Below are 8,954 nucleotides of genomic sequence, written 5' to 3' on the forward strand. Positions count from 1 at the left end.
AAAAGGCACTAATACACAACCATAAAGTTTTACACCTGGATGCGTTATTTTAGGTAATTGAAGAGAACTGTGAAATTAAATGAGTTGCCTTATTGTATAAATTCACAGGGGTTTGTCCATATGAGTTTGCAAGTCCAAACATCATGATATTTGAATAGATTGTTGATGCATGTTCCATTCTTTTCTCCAAAATAAATATTCTATGTAACTTAATGAAGTGTGTAGGTTGAAGATCTTACCAAATGCTTTCTAGTCATAGATTCCTGACATTAGGAATCTTTTCAGGTCCTCAAAAACAACTGTGATATGCAAAGGCTTTAACACACTGATTACACACTAAAGGTTTTGTGTTTGTGTCTGCTTTTGGTTTTTCGAGACAGGGTTTCTCTGTGTAGCCTTGGCTATCCTAGACTCCTTTTGTAGACCAGGGTGGTCTCAAACTCACAATGATCAGCCTAAATATGCCTCTCAAGTGCTGGGATTAAAGGTGGGAACACACTAAAGATTTTAATACTGTGTACAGAAACCATGATGTGGAAAATATCACACCGACTACAATTATGGGTTTTCTCTGCAGCACGGCCTCTTCTCAATATTGCCAAGAGTACTGCTACATGCAAAGACTTTACCACATCGCTTATTCCTATGCACACATCTCCACTATATGTTCTTTCTGCATTAGTAGGTACGGGTGCTGTGAAAAGGCTTTACCACATTGATTATATTCATAGGGTTTCTCTCCAATATATGTTCTTTTATTTATTTGAAGATAACTGTGGTATAGAAATGGTGGGAACAAGGAGGGGAAAGCCTGACTTAAATATTGCTTTTTTGTTGGCAGCCTCTGTCTTCCCTAAGTTACTACTGCTGCAAAGAAACAACATGACCAAAAGGCAAGTTGTAAGAAAAGAGTTTATTCAGAATACACTTGCATATTATAGGCTCTGACTGGGGCAAGCAGGGCTGGAAACTGGAGACAGGAGCTGATGCAGAGGAAATGGAGGAAAGCGGCTTAGTTGCTTGCTTTCCTTTGCTTGCTCAGTCGGCCTTCTTTGAGAAGCCAGGACCACCAGCCCACAGAGGGCTCCACCCACAATGGCTCTTTCCCCATTGATCACTAACAGAGAAAATGCCTTACAGCTGGATCTCATGGAGGCAGTTTCTCAACTGAGGTTCTTCATGCCTGATGACTCTAGCTTGTGACAAGTTGCAACACAAAACCAACCAACACAGCCTTCATTTAATAATCGGTTGAAACTAAGCTCAAGTTCCCAGGTCCTAGGAGAGCTGTGGATTTCACAATAGCTGACCAGATCTCACTGGTTATCTTTGTAGCCCAGTGCTACAGACTGGTTCTATCAGGGATAGGTCCTTGGGAATGGAGGTCTTGAAGCATTGGTGAACAGAAATAGGCAAGTGACAAATAGAGCAACTCAAGGTTGAGTTTGCATCTGAGTGTATTTTGCAGCTAAGGTAGTCTAAGTTGTTAAACATACATCTCAAAAGCACAGGGACTTGTGGTTACACTTCCCCACAGGGCAGATTCAAGGAAGCCAGTGAGGAATTAAGCACACACAGTTCAGGGGCAGAATGCAAAGTTGTTGTGTTGTCATCTTTTGAACTACAACTTTGAATGAAGCAATACAAGGTACAGAACACACAGCAAAGACATCATCACTTCTACGTTACTGGCTTGGTATCAATATGTATGTGTTCCCTTTGTCCAGGGTCAACCTTCTATCCCTAACAAGACCTGAGCCTAGCACCTGTGTGCCAAGACAGTTTTTTCCTTTTCTTTAGTTCCATCATCTCACATCTGAGCATCATTATTTGGTTTTTGTGAAATACACTCTTTCTTTCTAAGCCATAATATAACTTATTAACTAATGATTAATTTCTACATATGCTTCTTTCAGTAAGTGGAATTGAAGCAGAACTACTCTGGACCTGGACAATACCTGGTTGCAATCCCGTGTCGGTGTCGTGTCGTCTGAAAATAACGCTCCTGCCTAAAATGTCCAGATTTGGGAGTAAAGTGGAGTTAATAAAAAAGAATAGATTTTAGCACAATGAGAGAAAGGAACTTCAGTTTTTCTCCTGGCAGAAACATAAGCGCCAGTCCAGGACACTCTCCTCTTTTGGGGGGTCGTGGCCTCAGGCCTCTGTAGTATTTGTAACACAGACTCCACTGGAGGAAGGAGTAATGACTCTTCCTAATCACAGCTTCTCTTACTCATCTTTTATTCCTCAAGACTTAATGCCTATTGTTAAAAACACACACACAAAAAAGGAACAAATGGGTATGATTGGTTAGACTGTAAACCCTACATTTGGTTTCAGTTGACGTAGATCACCTACATAAGGAAAGCCCCTATCACTAAATCCTGATGGGTGGGAAAATGTAGCTGTAACTTGCCTCAGATGATTATGGTTTTCAAGTGTAAAAGCTCTCTAACATTCTGGCTCAGGGGCGGAGGTCTGTGTGTTGTAGTTCAGCTCCCATGTATGTTCAGTGGCCCTGATCAATCAGGAGTGCCTTGATCACTATACACTCTTGTGTGTTTCACTGACTTGGGGTGTGAGTTGTGTTGGATCTCAGTAGACCCCATAACACAAAGCCTTCCTTCATTCTTTCCATTCACAGAACTTCTCTCCAGTACAACTTCTTTCATGATGATGAGCACTATAGAAATGAACTGTGGCATCACCATTTAAATACTTTCATTAGGTTGTTCTTCCTTATGAATTCTTTCATGATGGAATGTACAAAAGCTTCATCATATTCATTGCACCCATAATGTTTCTCTCCTGTATGAATTCCTTCATGTTTTTGAAGATGCCTGTGACATGCAAAGCTTTACCACATTGGTTACATTCATTGGGTTTCTCTCCAGTGGGTGTTTTTTATATATTCAGAGACTACTATGACGTGCAAAGGGTTTACCACATTGATAGGGGTTTTCTCCAGTATGTATCCTTTTATGCCTTTGAAAATGACAGTGATATGCAAACTTTCTACCACATTGGATAATTTCATTGGGTTTCTCTATGGTATGAGTTATTTTATGTATTTGGAGACTTTTTTTTTTTTTACTACACAAAACCTGAATTTGAAACTATGTTAAACATATAAATGCACATTAAAGCTAATGGCAAAGCAATTTGGAGCTTAAGGCAAGATTTAATCTAAATAAATTTAGAAAAGTGATGAAAAGATGTAATTTTAAATATAGATTATGCAAAAAATGAAATGCATCAATAACCTAAAGTAATTTTTTTGTTTGTTTGTTTGTTTTGTTTTTCGAGACAGGGTTTCCTCTGTGTAGCCTTGGCCACTTAAAGTAGTTTTCAAAGCCTACACTACTGGGGAAAAGAGGCTTAAGATCTTTTTTTTTTTTTTTTTTTTTTTTTGGTTTTTCGAGACACGGTTTCTCTGTGTAGCCTTGGCCATCCTGGACTCACTTTGTAGACCAGGCTGGCCTCGAACTCACAGCGATCCACCAGCCTCTGCCTCCCGAGTGCTGGGATTAAAGGCGTGCACCACCACGCCCGGCTTGAGGCTTAAGATCTTAATGCCAGCATTAAGAAAGAGAGAAGCAGTGTAGAGCTAATGATGAATTCACTATTTACAGAAGGATGGCAACAACATTAACACCATGTGATCTTGCTGACTGGCAAACTGAAAGTTCTTGGCTAGAAGCAACAAAGAAAATGTACCAACATGTTACCTTAAAAAAATAAAGGGTCACTTTAATAAAGTAATTATGCCAGAGGAAATAAGGCCCTGAGTGTACACATGTGAGCTCTGTGAGCTCTACAACACCAAACATCAACCAATCCATTCATACTACTAAATATACAAGGTCAGCATGGTCTTTTTAACACAGTTTTGTTTGTAATAGTTCAAGCACTATCCTTACCACGCACAACTTCAAATATATAACAAATTTTTTTTGAGAACCAGGGTATTTGTTAATGAATTATAAGACCTATATTCAATGAAAGACATGCCTACACATTTTTAAGTATATTAATATGCTTCTTATAGGCAGTATCATTATTCAGACTTTTCTGAATTGACCATGTCAGTTTTCAAAATGTATTTGGAGATTATGATGTGCAAAGTCCTTATGACATTGGATATGTTCACAGGATTTCCTTCCAGTGTGTTTTCTCTCATGCCTTTGAAGATCACTGTGACATAAAAAGGTTTTACCACGTTGCTTACATTCATAGGGTTTCTCTCCAGTATGTGTTCTTTCACGATTTTTAAAATGACTGTGTTGGGCAAAGGCTTTACCACATTGCTTACATTCATAGGGATTCTCTCCACTGTGTGTTCTTTTATGTCTTTGGAGATTATTGTACAATGCAAAGGCTTTACCACATTGCTTACATTCATAGGGTTTCTCTGCAGTGTGTGTTCTTTTATGTACTTGAAGACCATTGTGATGTGCAAAGACTTTACCACATTGCTTACATTCATAGGGTTTTTCTCCACTGTGTGTTCTTTTATGTATTTGGAGATTACTGTAATGTGCAAAGGCTTTACCACATTGCTTACATTCATAGGGTTTCTCACCAGTATGTGTTCTTTCATGATTTTTAAAATGACTGTGTTGGGCAAAGGCTTTACTACATTGCTTACATTCATAAGGTTTCTATCCAGTATGTGTTCTTTCATGTTTTTGACGACCACTGTGATGTGCAAAGGCTTTACCACATTGCTTACATTCATAGGGTTTCTCTCCAGTATGTGTTCTTTCATGTTTTTGATGACTACTGTGATGTGCAAAGGCTTTACCACATTGCTTACATTCATAGGGTTTCTCTCCAGTGTGTGTCCTTTTATGTACTTGAAGACCATTGGGATATGCAAAGACTTTACCACATTCCTTACATTCATAGGGTTTCTGTCCACTGTGTGTTCTTTCATGTATTTGGAGACTACTGTAACGTGCAAAGGCTTTACCACACTGTTTACATTCATAGGGTTTCTCTCCAGTATGTGTTCTGTCATGAATTTGAAGATGACTGTGCTGTGCAAAGGTTTTACCACATTGCTTACATTCATACGGTTTCTCTCCAGTATGTGTTCTTTTATGAATTTGAAGACTACTGTAATATGCAAAGGCTTTACCACACTGCTTACATTCATACGGTTTCTCTCCAGTGTGTGTTCTTTCATGTATTTGAACATTACTGTGATGTGCAAAGGCTTTACCACACTGCTTACATTCATAGGGTTTCTCCCCAGTATGTGTTCTGTCATGACTTTGAAGATAACTGTGCTGTGTAAAGGTTTTACCACATTGCTTACACCCATAGGGTTTCTCCCCACTGTGTGTTCTTTTATGTGTTTGGAGATTACGGTGCTGTGCAAAGGCTTTACCACATTGCTTACATTTATAGGGTTTCTCTCCAGTGTGTGTTCTTTTATGCATTTGGAGACCATTTTGATGTGTAAAGGCTTTATCACACTGGGTACATTCATAGGGTTTCTCTTTAGCATCAACTCTTTCAAGTCTTTTAGGATGACTGTGATATGCAAAGGCTTCATCACATACAGGATATTCGAAGGGTTTTTCTCCCATTTGATTTCTCTCCTTCCTGCAAAGATAATTGGCACATGTGAAAATTTATCACTTTCAGTGCACTTATGAATCATTCTTTCTATATGAATTAATTGTACAAGTTATTCTAGTGATAAAAAAGAATCATATCACTTTGTTTACATTCATGGTGCTCCCCTTCTGTGTGGATTGTTTTGATACTGTGAAGGCAACTGTGATGGTCAGAGCATTTATTACATGGATCACGTTTGTGGCATCCTTTTTCTAAAGGTTTTCATGTACTTAAAGAAAACAAGAAGAGGCCGGGCGTGGTGGCGCATGCCTTTAATCCTAGCACTCGGGAGGTAGAGGCAGTCGGATCGCTGAGAGTTCGAGACCAGCCTGGTCTACAAAGTGAGTCCAGGATGGCCAAGGCTACACAGAGAAATCCTGTCTCAACAAAAAAAAAAAGAAAAAGAAAAAAGAAGAGAAAACAAGAAGAACTCAGAGCTTTACCACATTGGTTCCATACATAAATTCCCTAAGGTGTGAGTCACACATTTACAAGGTGAACCAGAACAAAGAGAATCTCCACATTCCTAGTACTCATAGGGATTTTCTGCATCGTGAGTCCCTGGATGGTTCCAATGAAGCTGGAAAACCAGTGAACTGAAAACTTGTATCACATTCAGAAAGTCTACTCAAAAGTGGGGACTACAACATAGCTTCTGCTTGTTCTGGGACACAGAGGTACAGTGCTTCTTTCAATATCGCTTTGCTCACATGGCCTGTATCCATTGTGACATAAGATAGAGCTATTAAAAGAAGAATAACAAGCGAAAGGGCTGCACATTGCAGTCACACACTTAGATGTTTGTTCCTCATAGACATGTTGTGTAGGGATTAAGGTTTCTCCACAACAACCTTCTTGCCTCTCACACTGTCCCCTCACTAAACTGCTTTACTATGGACTATGTGCTTATTAGGAAGTTTTGAACATATACTTATCACTTATCCCATAGGTTTACCTTCTGTGCACATTGAGATACATGCTACACGTATAACACGCTATGACACTAAGGGAGCAGGGGTGGTGGCATACACCTTTAATCCCAGCACTTGGGAGGCAGAGCGCTGTGAGTTCCAGGCTAGCTTGGTCTACAAAGTGAGTCTAAGATAGTCAAGGTTACACAGAGAAACCCTGTCTCGAAAAACCAAAAACCAAACAAAACAAAGAGACCTTGAGGGACATGGTTTTGTGAGAACCTATTCATCTCCAATACACATAAAGCAGTGCTTTCCTTTAAAATATGCAGGACATGTTAAATTTTCTTGGGAGGCATATTCATATCAGCTTGCACATGAGAATTACCTTTCATATCTTCTAGATCTTTGACAATTTTCCTCAATAGTGTGGGCTTCCCAATTGTATCCTAAAACATAGTACCAGAAAGTATATGATATGTCATTGGAAATTAGGTCAAATTTACAATACTATCTTCAGTGAATCTTAGAACCATGCCTGACTTAATCACCTCATCCCTCCTCACTTTCAATTCAAATTACAACACAGCATCAATACCAAAGAAACAGTTGCCCTGTATTTTAAAAATTGAAAACAAAAAATTTTGTCACAGTCTTACCTATAGCGGTGAGATTCCAGTAGGTCTCCAGCATCACATCTTTGTAGAGATTCTTCTGGGAAGGATCCAGCAAAGCCCACTCTTCCCGAGTGAAGTTCACATGCACATCATCCAAGTTCACTGCACCCTAAAATGTCCCATACATGTGTATAACAGGAAGCATGATAGTGACAACACTGGAAATGTATAACTCAGAGACATAGAATGCATACAACTCTGGGCTTCTTCCACTTACTTCCTGACACTGAAGCTCTAATGTACTAACCAAGTCACGTTAGGTGACTTAGGTCACCTAGGAAAGTGAATAAGATTCTCCTCTATCATTTCTGAACACTTTAAATAGGATGTAGCATTTTAAGAGAAATGAAAATTAACAGATAAGGAGAGAGAGACAGACAGACACACACACACACACATACACACACACAGAGAGAGAGAGAGAGAGAGAGAGAGAGAGAGAGAGATGAGAAGCATCAACAGTACTGAGCCCACATCAGAGAAACTGCATGAACAATTACTGAAGACGAAAAAGAAACGAAAAGAAAAAAGGACAAGCTGGTTGTACTGGCTCATCCCTTCAATAAGAGTGCTCAGGAGGCAGAGGCAGGTGCTCTCATTGTGTTGGATGACAGACTGGTCTATGCCATGAGTTCAGGGACACACAGAGGTAGTTATTAAGACCTTGACTCCTCTACAAATATCAAGGAATGAAACAGAAAGACCCCAGAGGACTTTATTGAAGTTCCTACAAAGAATTGCACACTCACTCTAGTTCTGTATTCATCTTACAGATTCCTGAAGGGCCCAGCTGAAACTGTAACATTGATAAGATCGTACTAACAGGAAATGCATGTTACACATGGACAGGTTTTTGGGAACCAGGCAAAGAAACTAATTCTCAGTACTATCATTTTGTTTTCAAACTTTAACCATAAGGTTGAGGGGCCTAGAGCATCTCCATGCCGCCCCCAATCTGTTGGAAACCCCCTACTGTAAATTTCTTCTAATTTCAAGAAAAAACATTTCTTGGCCCAAACACTTAAGATAAAAATTGCTGCATTGTGAATACAGCCTTGAAGAGAAAGCTCACTTCCCTTCCCATGTGTTCCCTCCCTACTATAGCTTCTGCCTACATCCTGACCAAGCCTGGTACTCAAGAACAACTTTTCCATCTTGTTGACAGGGCCAATCAGGTTCATGTTCCCAGATCCAGATGCCACTCCTATCCTGATTGATGGAAACTTCCCGGCTCATCCCTTGAGTCAAAATAGGATTGGACAATGTTCTTGCTCCCCTTCCTCCATCTTTTTGTTCCCATCCTATAAAAATATTGTACAGTCTCTGTTCAAGGATGCGGTTAAGATCCCAATGTGGCCGCCTCCCTGTGATCAGGAAATAAAGGGTTCATTTTCAGTTGCTCTATCTAAAGTGAGTTTTCTTGGCTTCCTCCCCAAACACAACAAGATGAAAATATTAGCAATATAAATGTTGATTTCATTTTTGTTCCATTTTTTCTCTCTTTTTTTTTTTTTTTTTTTTGAGACAGGTATTTCCTGTGTAGCCTTGACTGTTCTGTTCTTCCTTTTTAGACCAGGCTGGGGGCTGGAGAGATGGCTCAGCGGTTAAGAGCACCGTCTGCTCTTCCATAGGTCCTGAGTTCAATTCCCAGCAACCACATGGTGGCTCACAACCATCTATAAGGAGATCTGGTTCCCTCTTTTGGTGTGCAGGTGTACATGCAGGCAGAACATTGTATATG

General features: G+C 39.7%; 1 pseudogene; it reads right to left on the reverse strand.

The window, feature by feature from the left end:
* Positions 1–4,310: 4,310 nt before the first annotated feature.
* Positions 4,311–8,394, reverse strand: LOC127209670 (zinc finger protein 431-like; annotated as a pseudogene).
* Between the last annotated feature and the right edge of the window lie 560 nt (positions 8,395–8,954).

Source organism: Acomys russatus, chromosome 26 (assembly GCF_903995435.1).
Source record: "Acomys russatus chromosome 26, mAcoRus1.1, whole genome shotgun sequence".
Lineage (NCBI taxonomy): Eukaryota > Metazoa > Chordata > Mammalia > Rodentia > Muridae > Acomys > Acomys russatus.